The sequence below is a fragment of the Motacilla alba genome, chromosome 8 (genome assembly GCF_015832195.1).
Source record: "Motacilla alba alba isolate MOTALB_02 chromosome 8, Motacilla_alba_V1.0_pri, whole genome shotgun sequence".
Classification (NCBI taxonomy): domain Eukaryota; kingdom Metazoa; phylum Chordata; class Aves; order Passeriformes; family Motacillidae; genus Motacilla; species Motacilla alba.
The window spans coordinates 29,430,292-29,456,325 of record NC_052023.1 but is presented as its reverse complement, the minus strand read 5'-3'; the positions used below and the strand labels follow the sequence as shown (position 1 = coordinate 29,456,325).

The 26,034-nt window shown below is 50.2% G+C and overlaps 1 protein-coding gene across 1 annotated transcript in view; it reads left to right on the top strand.

Moving 5' to 3' along the window:
* Positions 1 to 26,034, top strand: part of PRRX1 (paired related homeobox 1) — a 37,900-nt gene that overhangs the window by 647 nt on the left and 11,219 nt on the right. The window lies entirely within an intron of this gene.

Below are 26,034 nucleotides of genomic sequence, written 5' to 3'. Positions count from 1 at the left end.
CTTAGCCCGGCTTCCCCCGCTCCCCGAGCCGCCCTTCCCCGCCGTGCAGGGAGCCCCGGCGGGGTCGGCACCCGCCGGACTGTGAAAACCCTTGTTTTCCCCAGCCGCGTCCCGGGAAAGGGGCGACCTGCCCTTCGCCGCCGCGGCCGTCGGGTCCGGTGCCGTGGCTCCTGCACCCTGCGGGGAACCGGAGACCATCCCGGGGAACAGGAGCGGGCCCGCGGGCTCGGCCCCCTCGTCCATTCCTTGCCGGGGTGCGCTGAGAACGGCGCTTGGCTGGACGGGGCGAGGCGCGGTAGGCGCTGAGCATCCATCCATCCATCCATCCATCCATCCATCCATCCATCCATCCATCCATCCATCCATCCTCCCGTCCGGCCCGTCAGAGCGGCCACCGGCGCCGTGGTTAGCGGGACACCAGGAGGCTGCTCAGGGAAGGGATCTGGATGGGGTCGGGACGATTGTCCGATCCGTGGTTAGCGGGACACCGGGAGGCTGCTCGGGGATCTGGATGGGGTCGGGACGATTGTCCCGTGCCCTGCCGGGAGCGCCGGGGCTCGCAAACAGCCCGAGGGTGCGTGCGCGGCTCCCGAGTGCAGCCGCGGATTGCCGCTCCCCCGAGCCCCGCTTCTCCCCGCTGCAGGCGGGCAGGGCAGGGCAGGGCAGGGCCGGGGCAGACTTGTCTCGGAGCTGCCCGTCCTGAGCAGTCCGAGCTCGGCAGCCCGAGTAGCCGTGACCCATCAGCCCAGCGGCCGTGGGCAGCGGGATGGGCGCCGGCTTGCGCGGCGTTTTCCAAGCGCCGCGTGTTGTTTTCCAAGGGCAGCGCTGTCAGAAAGGCTGAGGGGGCTGTGCAGGGTCAGTAACCCCCCTTTAGCCGCTCTCTGTTAAAATAATTTCATCCCCGGCCGCAGGGACTGGCCGGGAGTTCCGTGGGGGTCCGGGCTGGCCGCGGCGAAAAACGAGGAAAAAAAAACAAAAACAAGAACAAAACAACAGAACGAAACGAGAAGCGAACGAAGATGCCAATTTAAATTTTCGTTCGCTTTTCGATTTTTTTGTTGGTTTGGTTTTCTTTGGTTTTTTTTTTCCCCGCCCGAGCCGCCTCCGACCCATTTGTCCCCGTGGATCCGACGTGGTTTTCTCGGTATTCCGAAGGAAGCCTAGCTGGGGAAGCGGGAAGCCTTCCCAAAAGCAGCCGCTCCTTGCAGAAGCGCCCGTGGGATGCCCGGGCTCGGCGCGGCCGGATGCGTTCCCGGCGGGGAGCATCCTCCAGGAGCGCGCTCGGGACGGAGCGAGCGGTGCGCGGCTGCCGGAGCGGCTCCTCTGCTCCCCCGAGAGCCGGATCCACCGCCGCCGGGACGTGGCTGAAAAGTATTTCCCTTCCCAGGACCCGATAATCTGCAATTTTTGTCTCTGAAGGTGTGTATTTTAGTGGGGAAAACAGTGATTGCGGCTGCCTCCGATTCAACAGCTTGTGCCGCTGGAAGAATCCTCGAGATATCAAATGCAGACAACTTTTTTTTTTTTTTTTACTTCTGCTCTGTACCAAATTTAGTTTATCATATTTTCTTTGGATTTACTCCTCATTTACTCCGATTTACTCCTGATGTTGCTCCTTGCCAACTGCAAGCTCGGTCAGCGTGGAAAAGGAGAACTGCGTTTCACCAATACTCACCTTGCTCTTAAAGCATGAAAAAATCCCCCCAAAAAAGCAGTCCAAGGGCTTGTTTTCTAGCCAGCACTGCTGAGCAGAGACCAAACTACAGCTTCAAATAATTTAGCAATTCTCTGAATGCTGTAAAAGTTTTAATACCGTTGCGGTGAATTAGAAAGTTTTAGAAGTATTCTAAAGTAAGCGGCGACCAAAAAAAAGAAAGGGAGTGGAATAAATTCCACCAGGTTTATTGGGCAGAACTGTCATCTGGGCTTTCAGGCTCTCTCATGGATGCATTTAGCACGTCCCGGGAGTCTTGGTGCCTCAGTTTCCCTACCTGCTGCGTGTGTTCTGTGAAGTGTTGTGCAGTCCATGCAGGAAAAGGACTGTGCTGGAGCTAGGAAGTGCAACAGGGGTAGGATATTTTCTCGGTGAAAAATGAGAATTAGTTCAGTGGAAAAGCTAACACGGGGCTCAGTTACTCTTCTTGTTTTTAAGTGAGAAAAGGTAAAAGCCGTTTGAAGAAATTGTGGATTTCTCAAGAATACTAAAAATGTTCTTCCAACCTGAAGGAAAATCAGCTAGTCTGCCACTAATTTTTGTTCCAAACTGAAGTGAAAAACCAAATTATTGGTGCTGGTTTTGTAAACAAAAATTAAGAGAAGTAGTTTGACACAGAAATTACAAAAGGTTTTACTTGGATGTTTGAGATTGAAGGAAATATTTCACCACTCTTTTATTTGAGAGAGGTTCAGGATAAAACATTTCTCATAATAAAAAGAAAAAACATTCCTGGGAGGAGCTGTGATTGTAATATTTGCAGGGAGAGCTGTCCGTGGGTTAAGGAGCTGAGTTTGCTGCAGAGCTGTCATTCTTAACAAGTTCACTTCAACTCATAGCTCTGAGCACCTTACCCTAAAAGCTGATAAACATCACGGCAAACCTCCCTGCCTCTGCTGCTTGGCTGAGAAGGCTTTGCAATCCCAGTTCCAATTTGTCACAAAATAACCTGTTAAGATAAAACCAATTCTTGCTGTGGTAGCACAGCTTTCATTAATTCCAGCTGAAGCTGGGATGAAAATGCTGAGCTGAGGGGATCCCCCAACTTCCCAGAGAAGGCAATGATCTCCTATTGCTTTTGTGCCCTTTGAGGGTGACTGAAACCTGTCACTTGCCCGTGGGTTCCCAGAGCTTGTGGCTCTGGGGTAATTCTCAATTGTTGTTTGGTTTATTTTCAGATGGGCATTTTTGACTTCTGCTTTTTTTTTTTTTTTTTTTTTTTTTTTTTGGTTGGTTTGTTTGAGACTCACTGTTGATGGCTCATAAAATGGTGTGGGGAAAGCATGAACAGCAAAAGAAAAATTGTTACGCTGGGATTTCTTTTGTGAGGAGTGAATAAACCGTGCTTCAGTCCATTACATGCTCAAGTTCTGTGTTTTGGGGTTAATGCTGTCCTTTCCTCTCTCTTCAGTATAAAAGTGCGGCACTCAGGTGTCTAGCGGATTATATCAGGCTGATTGACAATTAAAGCTGGGCACAGGCTGCCTGAGTCCCCCCATGATTTTTTTCCTGTCCCAGTGAGCATCGTGACCCCTCAGTGCTGCTGCTCCTTCCCAAGGAAATCCCAGAAGCCCTGCTGGGACAAGGTGAGTGAGCTCCTCTGCTCAGGCAGGTCAGGCAGAGCATCGCTGCGCCTTCAGCCCCTCTTCCCTGGCAGCAGGAAGAGGAAAGGCTTCGTCAGCCTTCTCACTCTTGGGTGATGGGGCTCGTCACCCCAGGATTTTGCACAGGTCAGAAATAGGTGTTATTTGAAGAGAGGACTGACAGATTCAGGGAGGGCTGAGGGTGGCTCTCAGTGCAGCAGTGTTTGGAGGCAGTGTCTGGCTCAGGGAGCCGCCAGTCGCAGGCTGGAAGGATGAACTGGGACAGAGATCTCTCCTTTGCTGCCTGGGCTTAAACCCTCTGCCTGCTGTTCCTGGCGGTCTGAAACAGCATCCTGAGCTGGAAGACTTTGGGTCTGCTCCCACGTGGCTATTCATTTTGCCTTAATTGCCTCTTTTTAATCAGAACAAGTGAGGTTGCTGCAGGAATAAAGGAGAGTGTCTAAGTACTGAATTGTCTGTGCTCCTGTGCCTCCCCATCCTTCACACACAAAAAAAAAAAAAAAAGTAAAAAGAGGTGGAAAAGCTCTGCCACTGCTTGGGAATGTGGAAAGCAATTCCTTGGGCTGCTGAGTTGCTGAGGATGAAGGTGAGAAGAAGTGCCTGGGACATCTGCCGGGTTTTCTTTGTAAACCTCTGCTTTATCTTGGAGTATTGAGCATCTCTTTTGTTAGTAAATCACAGCCCTTATTCCCAGAAAATGCTGAATCCGTAGACAGGCGATGTACAACTGATAGATAGAGAAGGGGAAAATTGATTAAACCCAGGAGTTTTCTTCCTGTCTTGTCCTGCTGATGGACAAAGAGTCCTGGGGCAGCAGCTGGTGCTGGTGTCCCCACGTTACACCGGCATGAGTCGGGGGAGCCGCCGGCGCCTCAGTCCCCACCAACAGCGGCAAATCTTCCTCAAGAAATACTCTCCAGAGTTCTCCTCTTCCAGAAACCGATGTAGGAAAAGCCAGGATCACATTATTACTATTTTTGAGGGGCTTGTTGTAAATTATCTGCCTGAAAAACGCAGTTCTTGGTCGGCAGCATCTTTGCGCGTGCCGGTTTTACTGCGCGTATCCTCGAGGCTTTGAGGAGAGCTCGCTTGACTGAAGGTTGAGTAGCAGATAACTAACACCAAGCAGTTGTTAGAAGTTTGATTAACTCTTTTCCATTTATGTTCCTTGGGCATATCTATCTAATTTTGGCCTCAGGCTGGCAGATGTGTGGTTATTGCAGCGAGGATCGCGGTGTCGGATACTTTTCTTACGTCCCTGAATCCTGCAGTTTGAAGTGGGAAAGCGTTTTGTGTTTGTTATGTAAATTTCTGCAGCTTCTGGACAAAGACAGAAGATGGAAATGTGGCTCTGCCACATATCTGGAGTCTTAAAAATAAAAAAAGGCACAAAGAAATAAACGAAAGTGGTCAAGGTACTGTTATTAACAAAGAAAAAAGAGCCATGTGAGTGTACAGGAGGGAGCTGGCTCTGTTTGTGAGTGCTTTTCCTTTTGAGGGGTGAGAAGAAACTTCTGTTTGTTTGTGAATTTCACTTTTTTTTTATCGTAATCAGTTTTGTTTCCTGGTTCTCATGGTCTCATAATTTGCTGATGGTATTTGTGTTTTCAATCCATCCTCTCAGAGCTTCCAACTTTTTAATTTGAAAAAGATTTTGCCGAAGGTTGTTACTTTCCCTCCTTCCCCCTTAATGTAATGAAAACATTTCCATGAAAATTAGATTTTGAAATCTCTCATAAAACTGAAAGGTTTGGTCTAAAGTGCTTGAACACTTTTAATGAACATCAGCTTTCTGTCATCTGCACTGAGTTTCCACAGCTAGCCAGTCTATATTCCATCTTTTTGATGATGTATAAAGCAGTGATTGCATGGGAAAATATTATCTCAGGGTTAATTTGTGCAGGCCTTACTCACACGAGTCATTGCATGTGATTCAATGGACCACTTATGTGTGTGCCAGTTGATGAGTATTAGTGTTTGAAGACCTGACCAGCAGCCTTGAGTCATGCAAAAAAGTCTTTTTTTCTCAGCCAGTGGAGTATGTTTGTGCGGGCATGGAACGGTTTTGCTGTCTGCAGTTGGGAGCTCGATCCTTTTGCCTCTCGGCAGAAGTGCAGAATGCATCAAAATCTGTGATATGAGGGAGCCTGAAAGGAAAAGAGCAAGAGCATGGACAGAGCATAAGCAGGAGGGGCTGGGAGAGTTGGGTCTTTGACAAGGCAGACACAGAGTTACAGGGCTGTAATTCCTTCAAGGATGTATTTTTATTTTTCCCCCCAGTAACCAAGTTGACTTCCATGGTTTTTGACATCACCAGAATGACTTGATGGGATTATAGGTGTTTATTCCCGGTTGCGAGTTGTTTATGATATTTTTAATCGTTCTTGAAACCCATATTAAGTAGCCCTGAGGGAGCTGTGTTCCTGCTGGGCCTCTGTTGCATAATGAAGTACATCACGAATATTTACCAAGTGTCACAGTATTGCAGCCTTGGGCCTCTGTTTCTGGGGAGGATGAATCATTGCACTGCTGGTTCCCCACCCTGCTCGCCTTTCCTAAAGGAGGCTTGGATTTTGGGGCGGATTATGGAGATTTTAAGCGAGACTCAGCACAGTCTGGCTGGAGGAGCTGTTGTCCACAGCTCTGATGTTTGAGCTGTCCTCTTGGCTTTACATGCAGGGAACGGAAAGGCTTCAGCTTCTGCTTGGGTGGTGGAGCAGGTTTTTAGTCTGGTTCCCCCAAGAAAAACCTGTTGTTTGGTCGCTGCATGTGGGAAATATCTTCAGAACCTGCTGGCTGCTCTGGTGGGAGAGCAGACAGCTCCAAGGAGAGGTGAAATGGCAGCTGGAGGTATGGAGAGGGATGGCAGCAGTGCCTCCTCCTGAGGAAGAGATGCAGCAGAAATCCAACCTCTTACCACCCACTGGAGATCTCTAGAGAGGCTCTGTGTTACAGACTGTGTCAGTGGAAACTCGCACGTGTAGATATAGGTGCCACCAGCCCTATAATGTAGGGATTTGTCCTTTGTCACCCTGTGTTGGGACAGTTTTCCCATTGTACAGGGCCAGCACCGCTCCCAAAGCTCCTCAGCACCTCAGGGGCTTTTCAGCTATGATCGGTTTTATGGAATTCCAGAATGGTTTGGGTTGGAGAGTCCTTAAAGATCATCCAGTTCCAACCCTGACACCTTCCACCATCCCAGGGTGCTGCCAGCCCTGTCCAGCCTGTTCTTGGACACTTCCAGGATCCAGGGGCAGCCACAGCTTCTCTGGGCACCCTGTGCCAGGGCCTGGCCACCCTCACAGGGAAGAATTCCATCCATTTCCTTCCTTAGCTGCAGATAATTTGAAGTTTTTCACGGCCCTGCTCACCTTTGCATTGTTAATGCAGGTTTGCCCTGGAAATCTGTGCTGTGCTCCTAATCCACGTTTCCCTTCCTGCCCTGTTCCTGCTGGGCCCAGCTGATCCCTGGAAGATGCTGTGAGGTGGGGATGGGAGCTCAGCAGAGCTGCCCTGCCTGTCTGCTGGCACCTTGGGAGCATCACTTAAAGAGAAGTTTCTTTCAAATGAGAGTGTCTGGAGGGTTCTGGCTGAGAAGGGAAGGGAAGGGAGCAGTGGTGCCGAAACTGAGGGCCACCTCCTGCAGTGGAAAGCCTGGCATCTGCAAGGATGAGTCTGTGAAGGCCAAGAGGGAAGAGAGGCCTGATGAGCAAGCCAGGGAGCATCTAATTCAGCTTACATAGCGTTCTGGGCTCCTCTCTCACCTCCAGGGGCCGAGAAAAGGTTACACCACTGTTTAAAGCACTGTCCCAGACAGTCTGGATTTCATACGTGCCCATGTGAAGTGAACGTTTGCCTTGGGGTGGCAGCCCAGGACATCCTGGTGCCTCGTGTTCCTGGAAGGGAAGGTTAGATGAGAGGCAAAGGGAGCCAGCTGCACTCTTAACAAATCACTACATCCTATTGCAGCATCCAGTTCATATTCCACCCAAATTTTCCCCCATTCTGGCTAGAGAAATTTTCCTACAGGAGAAACTCCAGCCAGTCAGCAAGACTGCTGGGCAGGGCAAACGTCCAAAGAGACGCTCAGGATCTGGCTGGGACCCTCTCCACGTCTTGATGAGCTGCTCAGGCAGCAAAACTGCTTTTGCACCGAGAGCTGGAACCCATCATCAGCTTGGGGACACTGCTTCCTGCTCTGAGCCCACCAGCGGATGAGCTTCTCCTCTGGCCTCCTTGACCAAAGCAAAATCAAAATTCCCCATAGTCCTGCCAGTCTGGGGCAAGAGGGAATTGCCAGCAGCAGCTGCTGAGTGGGCAGGCTTGGAAAAGGAAAATGGAATCAGGCTCTGAAGGGAGCAGCAGGGCACTGGGATCAAAGCAGGGTGCCTGGTACTGATGGAGCAAGGGTGGGTGGCTGCAGCAGGCAGCATCCAAGCAGCTTCCAGCCCTCTCAGTGTCGGTGCTGGAGCAGTGAAGGTTGAGGTTTTGAGCTCACGGGGGCCTGGAGTGGTCTGTCTGCTCTGGGCTTTGTTCTGCTGAGTGAGTGGTGGCAGAGCTGGGCTGAGCCGCAGCCGGTGTGCCAGCGCGGCCCTCACTCAGACCAGCTCAGTGCCTCTGGAAATCATCTTCTTTTTTGGAAGTGTCACTAATACGATCCACATTTGTTTAAAAAAAAAAAAAACAAACCAGGGATGCTTGCAGCTTTCAAAGAGCTGTCACTTCTCCCCGTGTCAGCTCAGCCGCGGCGGGGCTCGGTGGGGATGGATTTGACTTAAAAGGGAAAAGTGCCTGAGCCGTAACAGTGAAAACAGAGTGTTAATGCTCTGGGGCTGCTGCTGCAAAGGGCTGGCCCTGCTGGTGGCTCTGCAGGCAGCTCCTGTCCCCACCATGCCTGGGCTGGTTTCCCATCAAGCTTTACAGCTTTGTGGCCTAAAGTGCCGGTGGCGCTTCGTCCTGCCAGCAGCCTCACCTTTACCCTGGGCGGAGGGCGCAGAGCAGGGGGTGTGAATCCAGCACAGAGTTCCTGCTCAGGGTGGATGGTTCCTGTGCAGCAGGAAGGCTGGAGACCAGGCTGTGTCCCATGGAAGGCTGGCTGTAGGCACGGGCTGGTAGCGCTGCCTGTCCAGTGCCGAGTACTTGAGCTTGTCAGAGGAAATGTGTTGGTGATTTCAAACAGAGGGAGAGGAAGAAATCTGTCAAGACCAGCCCAGAGCCAAGCTCTGCATCCTGCTGCCTTTACTGTGACACTGATGGGACTCTGTCCGTGTCTGTCCGGGGGAGCTGAGGTGGTGGTGGAAGCACAGTGTGGGTTTGATGCGCGCACACCAGGCAGCCCCTGGAGGAGGGCGATGGCTCCATGTGTTCCCCAGGCAGTGAGGGCTGCTCCACTTGGGAGAACTGTAGGGCAGGTTTTTAGGGTCAGGTGTGTGCTGGTGCTGGGAGAAGCCTACCCAGAAAAGGCTTGCACCCAAGATCTCAGTTGGAACAGAAGGGCTTTTCTTCCTCCAAACATCAGACCAGATGACCCAGCCTGTCTTTGGTTGCTCAAATGCACCTTTGTGTTTGCCACAGAATCTTGAGGTCTGTTTTACTTTATACTCTCTGCCATAACTTGACCAGGATTACCTTGCCATGCCTCAGTTTTCCTACCAATATAACTGGGTACAACCCTGAGCCCTAATTAGGGGCTTTGGAATTTTTTGGCTATGTGTGTTATGTAAGAGCTTGGCTTACATAGCAGTTTGGGAAGATTCTCCTCCTTCTGCACCATGCCCAGAAGACTGCTATTCCTTCTGCTTGTCTTTGTGGAGTTAGCATTGAGAATATCCCCTTCCAAGACCTGGAACAACCTCAGCAAGGTTCCTGCAGGGACCCCACCTGATGCTGGGGTGCTCCTGAGTGTACCCCATGCCCCTGATGCCAGAGCTGTTTGCTGTGTGCACCCACCCATGGGCTGGGATGGCTTTCAGGTTCAGATTTTTGCACATGGATGTGAATCTCCTGAACATCTTGGAGTGCCTGGGCTCTCCACAAGCCCAAGGGATGCAGGGAGCAGCACGTGCTGATCAGCTGGAAGGTCCCTGGAGTGTCTGGTGGCAGGCAGTGAAATTCCCAGCGGCTGGTTGGGATGGTCACACTCTTTTTCTTGGCTACAGCCTGCTCTTGAGTGTTTGGCCAAAAAAGATCGTTACTTAGAGTTTGTTTCATTTGGAAAACTTCTGATACGTGTCATGGAAACTAGGAGGACTGCTCAGGAATAAGTGCTTGCAGCACTATGCTTGTTTGTGATTTGTTTTTCATTGTTTCCCCTCATTTTTTTTTTTTTTAAATCAACTAATCAGTAAAAAGAAACAATCACCTGTGATTTAGGAGAGGGATCTCTCATTGTAAATAATAAATTAGTGTCAGGAGACCAGGCAGACAGAATGGTTGATGAATATCCTGCAGGCTGAAAGTTGTTTATCAAGCCTGTTTGAAGACTTATGACTAACAAGCTCATTTACAGAGCTTGGAGTCTGTTCATGAACTGTTCTCCAGCTGGGAGGATGTGGGAATCATCAGAAAATGTATTCACAAGTTACTCGATCATTTAAAAAAATGATCAAACAAACAAAGACTGGTTTTTGGAAGGGAACTGTAAATTCCTCTTTCCCCCCCACTGGGTTTTCTGAGGCATTCCCGTTAGGAAAATGCAGGGCCTGGAGAAGAATGCAGACCCCAGTTGCTCACTAATGACCTATTTTGGTGCAAACCCTCCTGCCCAGTGCCCTGCCGCCAGCCAAGCCCTCCAGCTGCGGGGGAGCTGCTCCCCCAGGGGAGCCCTGGTGGGGTGGATCCCTCTCGTCTCCACCAGTGATTCCCAGTGGAGAAGTTTGGCTTGCTGGGGGAAGACGTTGCCCGTGCTCTTCTGGTGAGATCACAGAGATTTCCCCATGTCACAGTGCAGTGTTTCTCCCTGGAAAGGAGGCCAGCACGGGATCTGGGATGAACTGGGAGCAAGGAGGCTCCCTTGGAGCGCTGTGGATCCATGCCTTTTGCAAATCTGCTTGTCTGGCCTTGGACCAGCTCTCCTGCTCAATGCAGAACACCACATCTTTATGAGAGGCAGATGTTTTTCACCCCCAGCATGTCCTACAGCTTTGCCTTGTTTGTGGGGCATCCTCTCCCTGTGCTGCTCTGCCCTGGGAGGGCTCCAGGTGGGCTCTGTGTGTCAAGGAAGGTGCAAACTGAGTCCAAAAGAGTCCAGAGAAGAGCTAAAGAGAGCTCTGGCTCCAGTTTATAAGGAAAGAAGAGGTGCTCAGGCTCAAGTATAAACTGAATTCCAAGCCCACCTACTGCTGTTGCAGATGTGAGCGAGGCAGTAGGGAAATCATCCCAGGTCTAGAGAGGGTAAGGAAACCTTGGAAGAGATTTCCTTGGAAGGAAACCTTGTTGAGACTTCAGTCACAGATCTGCTGGAGACAAACAAGGAATAAACAGCGTAGAGCTCGTCCTACCTTGGGAAGGGAATCCTCCCAAGTTTCAGGGGCTGTGTGACTTTAGTGGGAACTTGTTTAATCCTGAGATTCATCTGTTCTGGCCAGCACAATGGTGCTGCCCCTGAATTTCCCCCACATTCCAAGCAGGGTGCTGTGCTGTGTTCAGCTGGGATGCCTGTGGGGTGGGAGGAGCCCATGGAGCTGAGTGTGGATGGGGAAGGGTCACAGTCACTGGGTGGAATGATGGAAAAGAAAAACTAGGATGTGGTTAGCAGGAAAACCACCCCTGAAAGCTGCCCTTCATCAGTCTGGTCAGGTTGATCTTTGCCTTTGTGTATTTTGTGTGTTCCTTTGAGCAGAGAGCCGATGTCTGGAGGAGGTTACAGCCAGCAAATGCAGGGGATGCCTTGTTCTGGGGGGTTTAAAGAGCTCTGTGTGGAGCTGGGTACCGAATCCTGGTTTTCTTGCGCCCCCTGTTCTCCCTGCCTCTCTTGCTGCTCCCCAGGAATCCTCAGAAGGACTTTGCTCTCTGCTCTGCTTCCCTGATCTCCACTCTGAGTGGGAGCACTTCAGGTTGTGTGACAGATCGCTGTCCCTTTTGGGCCACACAGTGGCAAGGGTTCTTCCAGACACTTGTGATGATGGAGTGAAATCTACATTTCTGTGACTTTCTAGGTAGAAGTCGTTCTACCCCTTGCCTTTAATCCATCAGAGAAAGGTGGAATGAGAGCCAGTGGCTGGGAGCAAAAGCCAGACATGCATTCAGAGGAGGTAGGAAACACATTTTTTAGCTGTGAGATGCTGTGTAATCACTAGAAATAACTCCAAAGGAGAGCGCTGGCTGCTGCATCCATGAATGTCGGGAAGCCCTTTTGGAAGAGCGGCTTTTGTCAGCCATGAATTATTGGTCTCACCAGTGGGGTAACTGGGTGAAATGCTGTGGCTGAGTCTCACACAGCAACTGAAGAGCTCAGCTCGGGCTGAGGGAGGGAGGATGTGCTGCAGGGATGTTCCTGCTAGGAAATCAGAGCACAGGACCAGATGGAGAGCACAGATCCACTTGGTGCGAGTCTGTTTACAGGTTTGAACCAAACATAGCGGGAAACACAACAGGAAAGCAATGTCCTTGTCTCTGATCATAACTCAGGCCCTTATGTGAACCAGCTGCCACACATTTATGGGACAATCCCTTCTCCAAAATCCCAAATCTCCAAAATCCCACTATTAGGAATAACAGAGATAGGAAAGCCTCTGCAGGGCTGTGAAGGGCAAACATCAGCCATGGGAATTGCCCAAGTTTCTCTTGTATTTCAGGACCTCTTTGGAGTTTACTGCAGCTCTGAAGGCAGCAGGCTGTTGTGTGTGATTTCTGCTATTTCTGGCCAGGTTGAGGCTCTGAGTGAGCAGTGTCTCCTGAAGCTGCATCCCTGCCAGCTTTGGGAAAAAGGAGGAAAACAGGGAGAGCTGCAAATCTAATCAGTGGTGGGAAGAGGGATAAACGTGCTCAGCGTCCTCATGGGACAGAGCATCTCTGAAGTGGTGGGGTGAGCTCCCTGGGGAGGCCAGGGGTGGCTGTGCAGGGCTGGCACCAATGGAAGGGAGCAGAAGGGTTTGCAGGGTAGGGATGATCAGAGCAGTCACTCATTCCCTGTGTCCACACTCTGCTGTGCATTCAGTTGTCACCAGCAGGGAAAGAGCTGCTAAACCGGGAATGCCCAAAGAGCTGCAGAAGGGCAGCTCTTCCAGGAAGGTTCATAAAACAAAGCCCTCATGGCTGGTTCTGTGCTCCACCACTGAGCCCGTCGCAGTGGGAGCCTTTCTCCACCTGGCTGGCGTGGTCATTTTCCAGCCCCAATGCTCAGTGTTTGTGGACATGTGGTCATGGATGTGCTGCTGGCCAAGGAGTGTGGAGTTGTGGAGGTTTCCAAATGTGCTCTGTTCCTAGAAGGGACATTGAGTAAAAAAATGTGCCGAGAAATGGTTTGGCAAGCGGTTTGGTTTGGAGGAATTATGCTTTCCTTCAGTATGATTAATAACGGGGATGTGGGGGAAAGATCAAAATCATCAAACTGCTTTAAAGACTTTGCTGGGCTGAGCCATGTTCAAAACTCAGTCTGGCTGTGAAAAGTCAGGTGGTCTCTGAATTTGTCCCAGATCCTCCAAGCAGGATTCAAGGTTCTGAGTCAATCCTGGTGCCTCCCTAAGCACATGAGAACTGCCCCAGGCAGAGCCGTGGCTGCAGCTCCAGGGTGTTTGGTGCCACCGTGTAGTGCCCACATACATCTTGTCACATGTCACAGCTGAGACAGGGACTGGGACAATCCTGTCTGTGCTGCAGAGACCATCCCTGGAGGCCACCATCATCTTTGCCCAGGTCCTTCTGAAAGCATGATTTTTCACCTTGATGATCAGGAGGTAGCACAAGGCAGGAATGGGAATAGGATCATCCTTAACTCTCTGTGACATGGATGGATTTTGCTGCAGGACGTGCTCTGGCTGTTAAATCTGTTTTGGGCATCTTCCTTGTAAAGAGAAAAATCCTTGCACACCTGGTGTGCAAGAGAGAGGTGGGTACCTCCTGGGGAAAATGCCCACCCTGACCTGGGCTGGTCCTGTTGCTTGTTTTGAGAGGGTTGAGATGATGCTCAGCCCGCTGGAGTCAGGGATGCTGTCATTAGCTGACAGCAGGAGCTGCTGGGGAGGCAGCACTGGTCTGTCCTCTAACAGTGTTGACAGTCACAAGAGCCAAAGAGAAAGAGACCTTCCTCCTTAAAATGTAGCCTGGCAATTCTCAGGTGAATTGCTTCTATGTCAAGAAATGCAGATCCTGTTCAAATGCAGCAGGCAGAGAACTTCCCTCAGTTCCGGCTGGATAGGGGAAGCCTTCTCCAAATTAAAGCAGCTATGGAGAAAGCAGCCGCTTTGGGTAAATACTTTGTTTCTGTGTTTCATTTAAAAGCAGCATCTAAGTTGCAGGAGGCAAAAAAAGAGATTTTATAAGCCTCCAAAAGGCAGGGTATCTCTTAGCTTGAAATCTCTTTTTTTCTGCCGGAGTTTGCGTGGTAGAACTTTTGAAGCCCTGAAGAAGTCAGCTCTGAACAGGCTCTTAAAATAGAGAGCTGAGAGCCATCGGTTGGTGCCAGTGCCCCGTGCCCGGTGTGCTGGGGAAGGGATGGTGCTGCGGGAGGTGTGGGGAGATGCAGAGGGGTTTCTCTGTTATTCTGGTGCCATCTGCTGGCCCCAGCCCACGGGACGGTCTGTGGCAGGAGGGATTGGAGCACGGATGGCCTGGGTGGGGTGGCCGGTGTTCCCCCAGGAGCAGGGGCTGCATTCCCTCCCTGCAGGGCTCGCAGGTACGGTTGGTGCTGCACTCCCCATCGCCTCCAGCTCTGCTTTCTCCACGATTAATAGTTGAAAATACCAAAATCTGGAGCTTGGTCTGCTCAGTCAGCTCTTCCAGTCCTGGTCTTACCAGGAAGGGGCGGGGGGTTACGTGGAGGCGGCAGTGGGTGACAATGCTGTTCCTGCCACTGTGCACCTCCAGGGATGCCCATGGGCTGAGCTCTGCTGGCATTTTCCTTTGTTTTGTTGGAGCAGCAGGGTGAGACTCTGGGTTCTTGTGTCTTGTAAAAGCTTGGGCTCACCCAGCTGCTTGGTCTTTGCTGCTGGCATTAATAATCCTCTTTCCTTTGACCTGCTGGGACAGGTTTTCAAAAAACTGAGACGAGCTGAATTACCTTCACAATTTCTGTTCAAATGGTCAAAACGTGGTTGAAATTTGCCAATTCCTCAAAAACTGCCATGAGATCAGAGGCAAAGAGCGCATTGCATTGTAAGCATTTCCTCTGTGATCCATCTGGAACCAGCTGGGAAAGCTGGCCTGCCCTTCTGGAAGGCACCTCGAGGGATTTGGGATTTGAGGGCGCAGTCCAAAACACCCAGCTCCTGTGAGAGGCTGCTGTGAGCTCTGCCCCATGCCTTCTTCCCTATCGCTGCCTCTCTCCTGCTTGCCACACATTCCAGGCTGGCTTTGTTCCCCCGGTGGCCAGGCCAGCCCCGTGTGGCACGTCCCTGAGGAGTGGATTCCTGTCTGTTGTGGCTGCTTCAAAGGGCCTAGGCACGTCCTCAACTCGCTTCGCCCCAGCGTGGCAAGCTGGGCTTTCAGCAAGGCACAGCCAGCCTTGAGCTCAGCCAGCACAGGGAGCAGGGAGGATGGGAAGCCAGGAGAGAGGAACAGGTCTTTGATGGGGTTTTCCAGCAGCTTTTCCCTCTTTTTTGATTTTGCAGTTGAAGGGCAAGACGCACAGCAGGAGGTGGCGCAGGAGCAGCATCTCTGCTCTGGCCAACAGGAGGCATTTCCCCTCCCTAACCCTTTTGGTTACTGTCAGTAGCAACTTCTAAAGTGTTCGGGTTTCAAGTTGTTTCCTTATTTCCTCTATTTCCTTATTTCCTCTGATGATTTGAGAGGAGTCAAAGCCCTTTCTGTGTGAAAGCTGGAAGTGTGGGGAGAGGGTGAAAGTGAGGCAGGCTGGTCCCAGTAACTGGGGCTGCCCGCTGGGACAGGACACCCCAAAGCTGTCTGGGCAGTTTCAGGGATTTGGTGTTGTTTTGGGGCAGCCTGGCCTGTTTCAGCCAGTGCTGGTGGAGCTGTGGGGCAGATCTGTGATTAGGGTGGCCATGGGCACCCTTACTCTCTGGGGAGTGCAGCAGCAGGGCTCCCGAGGCAGGCACTGGGGATGGGACACCTGATTTTGGCCATAGGCTGGCAGGTAACCAGGAAAGGGTATAACCCATGCCCTGGACTGAGGGTTTTGGTATTTTATCACCTCTGTGCACAGGTGGTAGATTCCATAAAATTTCCAGAGAGACTGAGAAACAAATTCCTGACCAACAGAAGAGGTTTGTGGGAGAAATCTGTAGGTTGTATCACAGCCTGGGCTCAGCAAGCAAGAGGACTTGAAGTCAGCTGTGCATAAATGATAGTCTTTGGGAGTACTTTAGCTTCCTTGAGCAGAGTCCTGTTAGCCAGAACCAAATGTAATATTTGTTTTAGTAACTCATCCATCCTTCATCGGGGATGAGTTTTCCAGCTTAAAAGGAGATTTTCCTCTCCAGCTCCTGTAATGCTTCTAATGCTGGGACCCGATTTGGTTGAAATACAACTTGGGTTTACTTTGCGCAGAGACTTGGGGTTTTCTTCCTGTTGGTTTTGATTCAGGAAAATGTCTCTGTTCGTCAGGGGGCACTTAAACTATCTGCTGAGGGAAAGCAGAGGGTGAGCTGGGAGGGGTCGGTGCCTTGCTGTGCGTCGGGCAGGATCGCAGTCGTGGCAGTGGATGACAGCGCTTTGATGCACTCCTTCCCGTCAGAGCTTGGGAAATAGAACAGGATTCCAGGACACTCACTTGATGATGTTGGCTTGGGAGAGTAAATTTAAAAGGCCTTTTTTTCCCCCTAGAGGACTCCAGGGTTTGCCTTCCAGGCTCTGCCCTATAGAAATTGCCATCTGACTTGTGGACCAGGAAATGGCTGAAATTTTCCTGTGCATTTTCTCAAGTGGGGTGTTTCAGCCTTTAGTTCTGTGCCTGACTGGGAGTGGCTAGAGCAACACCTGGCTCTGCAGGTGGGTTTAGCTGACACACTTCAGCTTTTAAAACCAAACAACTGACTAATGCCAGGCCATTACTGCCAGGATGCCAGCTTTTGCCTGGTTCACCAAACAGAGTGCCCAGAGCCTTTATGGGAAGACTGTCGCTTACTGTCTGAACGTGCCATGCCAGCACAGCACGAGCAAAGCCCAGGCTCAGCATTGCTTGAAGGATCGTGGTTTTTAATTATCTATTTGATTTTTATTTTAGGCTTCAGATTCTGGGGTCGTGTTAAAATGTGGAATGAAAAAAGCACAACTCTGTCAGTGCGAGTACGGCAGGAGGATGAGACTCAGCCAGCTTTAAGGTTTAAGAAGTGCAGAGAATGCAGTGGGAGAAGGCACAGCCAGTCTGGAGCCTGTGTCGATGCTGGTCTCCAGCGGGGGCAGTAGCACAGTTCTCAGAGGATCCAGCTTACGATGCGTGAATATTTAGGTTGGTCCTGCTTTGGCTGCTCCTGCTGTGTATGAACAACTCTGAGTGGCACAGCCATGGCAAAGTTCTCCCTGCTCCCCATCCCGGTAAGACACACTGAATTTGAAGGCAGGTGACAATTGCTGGCCTTGCAGGAGCAGGGGTTAACTGGTGCAGTCTGGCTTTTACAGGTGCTGGAGCGGGCAGGCTGCATGCCACGGCTGCAGCTGCCTGCAAAAAGGACTCATTTTCCCCTTTCTTCTCTGTTGGTGCTGCACAAGTCCTGTGAGTGGGTAAGTCTCCTTCCAGGACAAGGTAGACAAAGGATATCTACCCAATAAACCCCTGTCTCTGTAGGTCTGGGGAAGGAAACAGAAAAGCTTTTGCCAAGCAGAGGGACGGGAATGTTTTACAGCTCTAGGATTGTGGCAGGAAAACATAGCTCAGGCTGACCTCTCTGGAGCCCCCTTTGAAAGCCAGGGTGGAGACTGTTTCTGGCCTATGAGAATCCCTGTCACTTTTTCCAGGTTAACTAAAGATAGCCCTGGTGCAGCGCAGGCAGCCAGTGATGGCCTTTCCCTTCCTCAGGCGCGCTCTCTCTCCTGCATGCACTCTGCGTGGACACAGCATTCACCCTGAGAAACAGCAGCAGGGATTCCCAGCTCTGAGCTCTCCTTTTCCAGAGCCTGAGTGGAAAAAAGCTTGAGGGCCTGAGGAGTTTGGTGGCAGAGCTCTTTCCTCCCGCAGGGAAGGTGGGAATAATCCAGGGACAGGGAAGGGAAGGCTGCCTTTTGTCCTGGCTTGTAGCTGAGTTGTGCAGGATCAGGAGGTGTTGGAGCTCCCAAACCTACACTCTGTTGACCTCAGTCTATCCCAGCTGACCATCCGGCCCATCCCTGGAGAAATGGGATGCTTCCCTCATACTCCTCCTTAAGTTAATGAGCTGTGGGCCGAATGAGCTCGGGGTATCCTTGCAGCCTGCTTAGAGCTTAGCAGCCATCGGCTTAGCGAGGCCCTTGCAGAAACCAGCTCTCTGTGTCCCAGCCCTGTGGCTAGGCTTGCCAGCGAGCTGGAGAGCTGGGGAGAGGGATATGACCAGTCCCAAACCAGGCAGCAGCCTCCTGAGAAGGGGCAGGAAGTGCTGAATTCCCAATCCCCTCCGCTGAACCGGCAGCTCGTGCCGAGCATTGTCGCCGAGCGCGTTCGCAGCGTTTTATGGGGAATAATCTGTTGTCATCAAAGCCCATGGCAAATTCCATACTTTCTGCAGCTGATGCTAAATAGGTCTTTTGAAGGTTGTAATTTCTCGTTTAACCGGTGCCAGTTGCGAATACTTTGTGTTGAGGAATAACCCCTTAGTGCCAAGAAAAATACAGTGGAAGTCTGTGGCGTGTTTTTCAGCGTATTGTTAGTTACAGCCCTCCTGACAGAGCACATTCTATGCTGAAGATAAATGCTTGGGAGTCTCTTGCCAATTTATGTCCGAAAGGGCTTTTCTTGGATGTCCTCCTCCTGTGGAAAATGCTTTTCTGTTTTTCCAGCAAACATTTAATGAGCTGTGCTTAAAAGAAAAAGAGGGCCTATTTCAGGACCAGCCTGTCATGCTTTAGTTCTCTCGCAGCTGGTTTGGGGTTCTTTGGGTGCTCTGATCTCTGTTACACCATGCTGCATGGCAGTGGGCTTTGTGTAGCAAGTTGCATCTTCCAGGACCTGACTGGGGGATGTTTCGGTGCACCCAGCACCACGCTGGAGCGTCCCCTGTGCTTGGGATGGAAGGACATTTGCAGTTGACCTGTACCAGAAAACCCAGGCTCTGTCCAGGTTGCAGGTACAGCTTTTGGCACATCAGGACGCTGTAGGATTCCCCATGCAGGAACTGAATTCAATTTCTGTGACCATAGGGGAGCCTGGAAAGTTGGTGTGAGTGGGCTGGGCTGTGGGGCCACCTGGAGGATGTGCCCACAGGCATCTGGGCTAGTGGTGGCCCGTGGCCAGGAGCCTCTGGTTGCTCCCAGCTTGATTCCAGCTCAGCATGTCCAGCTCCTGGCTGGACCCTGGGGCTGGCCAGAGAGGGCATTCAGCTGGTCATCCCTGGTCCCCTGGTCTGGGAGATGTGTGGAGAGCCGCAAGAGGGAGAGGGAGGAGGGCTCCTCTGACAGGGACACCTCTGACCTGCACGCTTCCTCACGGGACCAGAGAGGTTGAATGGAGATTTCCTCAGTGAAGTTGAAGGCTCGTGAGGTTTCTGTGAGCAGCTAGGAGCAGCTGAGCTTTCTTTCCTAGGGATGAGGTGGTTTCAGAAGTCTCCTTGAGGGATGCTGCAGTGAAGCAGAGAGAAAGCCCATCCCATGGTATCAGTTTCTCTGGGTCTGGATTGAAGGCGCTTGAGACGGTGGTTCATGTTCGGACTCAGGTGTTTATTATTTCTCATCAGTGAAACAGTCTCACAGCCATGAGTTCTGCAGCCTTTCGTTAGCAAGGCACAAAATGGCTAACTATCTCTTGTTACAAGGTCTTTTAAAACTAAACTATCCAATTAAGAACTGACCCCTAGATTATTTTCCCTTTTAACCCAATAACTGATCCCTCAAAGCCCGCACTGTGGACTTTTCTGTCCCGTTACAAAAACCATCCAAACCCATGGAGAAGAAGGAAGAAGAAGGTAAAGAAGAACAACCAGCCTCCGCCCTAAAACCTCCATCTTGCTTCATATTTATTTCTATATTCTAAAACCTCAAACTTTTAAGTTTTCCACCCTATGATATTGCACACTTCTAACCAACAACACACCCATACTCCCTGTGCTATTAATCAATTTTGGAAGCCTGTTCCACGGCTCAGGTCAAATGCAGTGTTCTCTTGTGGGTCTGTGCCTTAGCAGAGAAAGTTTAAAATTCTCAGCATCCAGGGTTCCAACACCATGGATGCTTCTGTCTAAATCCCAGGTGTGGGGTCAGTAGGTCAGCGAGGCTGAGGGGGGGTCTGCAGTGCAGCAGTGGGGTGATCTGAGGCTCTGTGCCCTGCTAGCAGTGGCAGTGGCTGGGAAATGGGGCTGCAGGGCTCACCAACACACCAGCTATCACTTGTGTATGCAGCTGAAATGAAACAGCTGCTCTTTGTACCTTTATACCACACACTGAAAGTGGTTTCATTACTTGCCGTTATTTTATTTTCTGTGCTGTGAAGGTCAACAGCATGAATGTAATGCCAGTGCATCCCACTTGTGATTTATCTGGATTGATTTTATTAAAATCACACTTTTATTTATTTCTTTTATTGATTTGCTTTTTGTCTGCACCCCACTTAAGCACAGGGCTGTTGGATGTGTTATGAACAAAGAGACAGCCCACCTCTACTCCAGGGCCGTATGGAATTTTCATGTGCTTTTTGCTTTTAGGAACTCTGAGGATGGAGAAATCTGTGTAACTCACACTAATCACCCCTGCAGTCTTGAATCTGGTGGAAGGTAATTTGCTTATTTCAAGGCAGCTTTGATGTGGATGGGTTTAAATCTGCCCTTCCACACGGTGTTGAACATGGCCTTGAGGCTAGGTTCTCTCTAAATATTCTCATTGTTTTTCCAGTGAAAAACATCACCTAACTCCCAAAGGTTTTGCTGAGTAGTATTTTTATTATTTGTAGAACATTTTTTCCTACATTTCCATTGCAAATCATATTCACATATCAGTGTTTCTTGGCTTAAAAACACTTTGTGCTCAATTTACTTTATTTTTATTTTAGTTGTTAGCAAAAAATATTTAATGAAATAATTATTTTGCCAGAGGGTTGATAAAGAAAATCTAAGATGTCGTCCTGCGTGTGTGGAGAAATCTGTTTAAAAACTTCTCATTAAACATAATGGCATTTCTGGATGTGAGTAACACTAGGAAGTTTGAAAAAATGCCCATGCTAACAGGCTGGGGGACAGGAATTTGCTGTATTTGACAGGCTGGATGTGAGAAGGATGCAGCACTGCAAATTCGGCAGCACAGCCTTGCCAATGTGTCTAGACAGCCCATCTCTATGGGGGAGAGAAAAGCTTATTTCTTGGAGCTGCTCCAGTGAGACCAGACCACTTCTGGTCTCCTTTATCCATGGAGACTTTCCATCCAGGCTTGGGGTTTGTGCTGAGCTGGCTCAGCCTGGTGGCTGATGATGCACGTGAACTGATTTGGGCGAGCCATCCAACCTTTTGCTGGTCTTGAGATACTCCTGGGTAGGTGAGGATTTGGCTGGTCTGGCAGTGGGTGTGATTCATTAGCTAGAGCCCTTTAAAAGGCTTAAATCGTGTTAAATTTTGCTAGAGCAGCAGCAGCTGTCTGCTAACCCTGCACCAGAACAAAAACAGTGTTTTGTGGCTGAGATATCTCACGTTTCTGCACAGGTCCCCTAAATTGTCCAATTGTCCTGTCGAACTCCCGGTTAGAGTATTTGACACTTCAGGCAGATTAAAGGCAGGAATAAACAGATATCCTATAATATATTCATCACCTGGAAGCAAAAATTATTACTCCGTATTAAGGATTGTCATTTCCAACATATCCCTTGTGTGCCTCAATTCACGGGATCTCTCATAATCATTATTTTGCCTCCTCTGCAGGGAGTTGTGCTTTTCAAACTGCAGTGAACTCTGGAGAGACAGGGCTTTCCATTCTTCAGCTTTCTGATTTCAGATTTCTGGATGATTGTTCCACTCTGGCAAGGAACCATTCAAAATACATTCCAAAATATTCATCATTCCAGCAGGCTAAGAAACATAAGATGTAGCAATTTATTAGCTAATGTGAAATGCATTCGCCATCCAGAAGAGGCAGAGGATGGAGGGGGGGTCTGAGCCTGGTTTCCCTTTGTGTCCTGCAGAGCTGGGGTGTGGAGCATCCTGGAGCCCATGCTCTGTCCCATCTGCCTTCCTGTTTTGCTGGATGTCCCTGTGTCCCACAAAAATCTCCCAGACACCAGCAGCAGCCTCCTTGTCCATTCTCTTTAGAAGAGCAGGTTTTCACTGTGGACCTGGGAAGGAGAAAGTTGTTCTGAAATGGCCCTGCATGCTCTGATCCCTCTGCCTCCTGCAGCAGCTATTAAGGTCCTTTATCCCCCACCCAAGGAGTGTGCTCCTGCTCGGGATGCTCAGCCCTTGAAAAGGCAGGTGGGCTGGATGCTGAGAGCCAGGCTCGAGTTATGTTATTTCTGGACCTCGGATGCCATCGTTTTTCCAGTTGTGATCAAGAGGGACCCATAAAATCCATTAGCAGTAAAAAAATGGATTTCTAAGTGAAGCTTTGCAGCGGCTCCAGTCCAGTTTGCTCGGGAAGGGGTGGTGGTGGTGGTCCAATTTCCTTGAAACCCATTTGTCCTTGGATGCTAATGAAAGGGGAGCACAGCCTTTGGAGAGCTCGTTGCCGTGTTCGCGCCGCCGTTCGCGCCTCCCCTGCTCCCGGCCCGTGGCGCCCTGTGGTCCTGGCACAGCCGTTCCGTGCCATGCAGTTTGCAGTCCTGGATGTTCCAGGAGTACACAGATGAAATATCCATTGGGAGCAGTGTTCCTGCCTACCAGAGCAGCCAGCTGGCGTGTGCATCCCACTGGTCATTGTCAGTCTGTTTGTGTAGGTCCGACGTACCAAAAACCCGTCCAAGTGAATTTCCAGATCCAGTAGGGATGGCTGTTGGATAATGGCACTTTTCAGCAGCACAGTGGGGACCTGGACAAGCAGAGACACTCATGGAGCCACTCAGCCTGAGTCAGTCTTTCCCCCTGAGAGGAGCCTGCTGGGGAGCGTTTGCAGACTCTTGTGGCTGCCACAGAGTTTGGAAATGAGCCAGCTGAAATGCCAAGTGGCTCATCTGCAAGGGATATGTGGACTGGAAAAAAATCCCCCCCAAAGCAGCTCTTTTCTGTCTTCACAAAAACCCTTTCTTTTTTCTTCCCCCACCCTCCTTTTTATTTTTGCACTAGTCAGCTTGTTGTAAAAATATCTGATTTTCCTTAGTTGAAAGCTTTTCTAGCTGAAGTTCATGAGGATTTTTTTGCCACTTATTCTAAATGCAAGAATAAATTTATTAAAAGCAGTGTTGTCCAGAGTTCAGGTGCCAGATCTTCACTTCATTCCACCTGTTCATGATTCATGGCAAGCTATAGGTCTGGGGAGATCACTTCTGTACATAAAGAGAAGGGCACACTAGGAAAATCCAACAGGGGAGCATGTGGAAATAATACCGTGTGCCTTTTGCGTAACGTGTAACCCCACAGAGCTCACTCCAGGGGGATATGAGTGTGGAAAACAGATCAGTAACCTGTCTGTCCTAATTGCAGTGGTGCTTGTTGCCACTGTCTTTGAGGCAGCTTGTGGGGTACATCCAGGTGGATGTGGATATTGGCCTTCCTGACACCTCAGTCTGCTCCTGCATGGAAAGGGTTAATTGCACGGTGCAGTTAAGAGCAGTGGTGGCTCTGGAGGACACTCTGATTTGCTCGTTTGGAGCAGCTACGTGTGCATGAAAGGGAGCAGTGTCCCACAGCTTGGCTTTTCAAGTCTGTGGAGAAGGGAAGGGAAAGGGTGTTGGACAGAAAAGGAGAAAATTTTATTAAGGTTTTTTTTTCTGGAATGACCTGGGGTAGGGAGGGGATCCAGAACGGGGAGAGGCATCTTTGGGAGTGAGAAGATACCATGGAGCAGGGCGGAGGTTGGGAAGTTTGATCTGTGCTGAATCCATGCCATCCCTAGGATGAAACATCAGGACACAGGGCACGGGAAGGGGAGCTGATGGGAAGAGGTGTTGGAAGCCAAACCCCTGACCTTGCAAGGCCGTGAGTTCACACACATATTCAAGCACTGATCCAGATCTGAAACTGATGCCTCAGGTTTGAGCTTTTCTGTTTTTCAGATTCTGTGCTGCTTTAGTGTGTGGGTCTGGGCTTCATGTGAGGGGATGGTGAGCTCTCTGCACAGAGCAGGGAGACAAAACAATTCCTGCTCCAGCTGGGCACCAAAGACAAATGATCCAGATCTCAGCCCAAGAGCACAAACAATGTGGGCTGAAGAGAGAAAAACAAGAAGGATGGGACTGCATGGGCTAAAGCTGGAATTGGACAATGAACTCCAATATGCAAATGGAGCAGAACTTACAAAAGTGAGAGACCCCGTGAGCGGTCGTGCATTTTGTGACCATTTTGGGCCCATCTTGGGTGTAGCCCTGGCTGGGCTCTTGTGCTGCCCAAGGTGGATCTCTTGAGGCCTCCTGATAAATCCCTGCTTTATTCTTTAGCTCTGTCTAGTCTCTGTTCTAGGTCAGCCTTTCACAAGGCATCAAAACCAGGAGTGAGGGAGGGGCTGTGGAGGCTGAGAGGCTCTTGGGAAGCTCTGGAGGTCACGCTGGCATGGTGGCAGCTCAGGGCTGTGCTGGGACATTCAGGGTGTGACACTCTGGGGTGTGGTGGTGGGGTTTGGCCGGCACAGCCCTGCAAGGGCATTTGTGCTCCCGTGTCATGGCTCCAGCGTCTCTGCACCGTGGGGCTGATCTGGAGGGGACGTGGGGGAACTCAGCCCCCCTGGATCCCGTGGTGAATCCACACTGCTGGATCTCCGCCACGGCCTGGTGGTTTGGTCTCTTTGTCAGTTACAAAGTGCAGCCTCACAGAACATGATTTGCCGCTGGCAGGATTTTAAATGTATGTGTTTGCTTTTGATTATGTCTGTTGTTTTTTTGGATTTTTTTTTTAAATTAATTTTCCAAGGATCAATGTGGTAATGCATATAAAAATTACAATATGTAAAACAAAGTATAAAAGCATACAAGGAATTCCAAACACATAACATACTGTGCCTTGGAGCTTATGAGATCCATACAGTGCTTATTGTATTATGGGAACACTCTGACCCCAAGACCCGTCGGAAAGGCTTGTTAGAAGAGCAGGACTAAGCTGTGTGCCTTATGAGCTGTAGGATGCCCAGAAGGAAAACTCTAGTGAATATAAAAGCAGAACTGTTGCAGCAGAACTCAGACTGGTCTGTGGGATGTAGGGGGACTTTCCATGGCTTTGTACCAATTTCTGGAGGAGGATGTAAACTTCTGCCCCCACAAATGTTGTTCTCCCAATAATTAACACTGAATGTTACGTCTTTCCAGGGAGACTCTCTGGATTTCTATGGGATCATGATTACTCTTTTTTTTCCCCCCCAAATATAATTTCTTCTGTCAGCTCCAGCAAGTGGGAACATTGAAATGGTTAGGGAGGGCTCACATTTTAGCTGCTGTAACTGCCCAAGTGCTCTACAGGTTGCCACCAGATGAGAAGCAGAGCACCGGAGCTAAAACCACCCTGAAAAGGAGTTCTGGCTTACATTTGCCTTAGGATAGGGCTCTTGGCTTCTCTTGTGCTGCCCTGTCTGTGGGTCAGGAGCAGGGCAGGTTGGGATTTCCATGGGACCCTATCCCTGCAGACCAGAACACAGGGAAAGCCTCTGCACTCAAGTTCCCAGCACCTGGTAAGTTTGGGTGAAGACTGTTTGCATGCTGGAAAGTCTTTTCAGAAGCTTGGAGGCATCTGTAGACTCTCCACCTGGAAAGGGACAACCCCAAGACCTCATTCCAGGGGCCAAGAGTCACTGACTGTGCTGTGCCTCAAATCCCACCTGGGAATGTCTCCTTTGGCCGTGGTGCAGGTGGGAGCTCCCTCTGCTCAGGCCGCTGTCCTGAGGGAGGATAGCCAGGGTTTCATCCTTCACGTTGGTGAGGCTGTGGCTGTACAGGACCTCAGCAGGTCCTGGCAGGCAGAGCCAAGTGCAACAGGAGAACCAGAGTGATGCCTTGAGAGGCTACCTAGAACAGAGGCTAGACAGTGTTGAAGGAATAAAGTAGGGATTTATTAAAAAGGCCTTCAAAGGATACAGGACTCTCCCTGCTATCTCAGCTGTTCACAGCTTTGTAACGATCTGTAATTGTTTGTGTGCAGGCAGCTAAAATTCACCCTGATAGGTCCCACATTGGCGACACTTTGGAGAGGAACTGCTGTAGCCCCACAGATAATGCTGAAAATATGCATGTTTTTCTGTTCAACATTAAAACTCAGGTTTGGTATGAAAAATTCGGTGTCGCCTTTCTGAAGCTTCATGCTAATGCACAGAACAACTTCTTATTTATGTGCAAAACTTAAACCTGACTGTGAGACAATCACA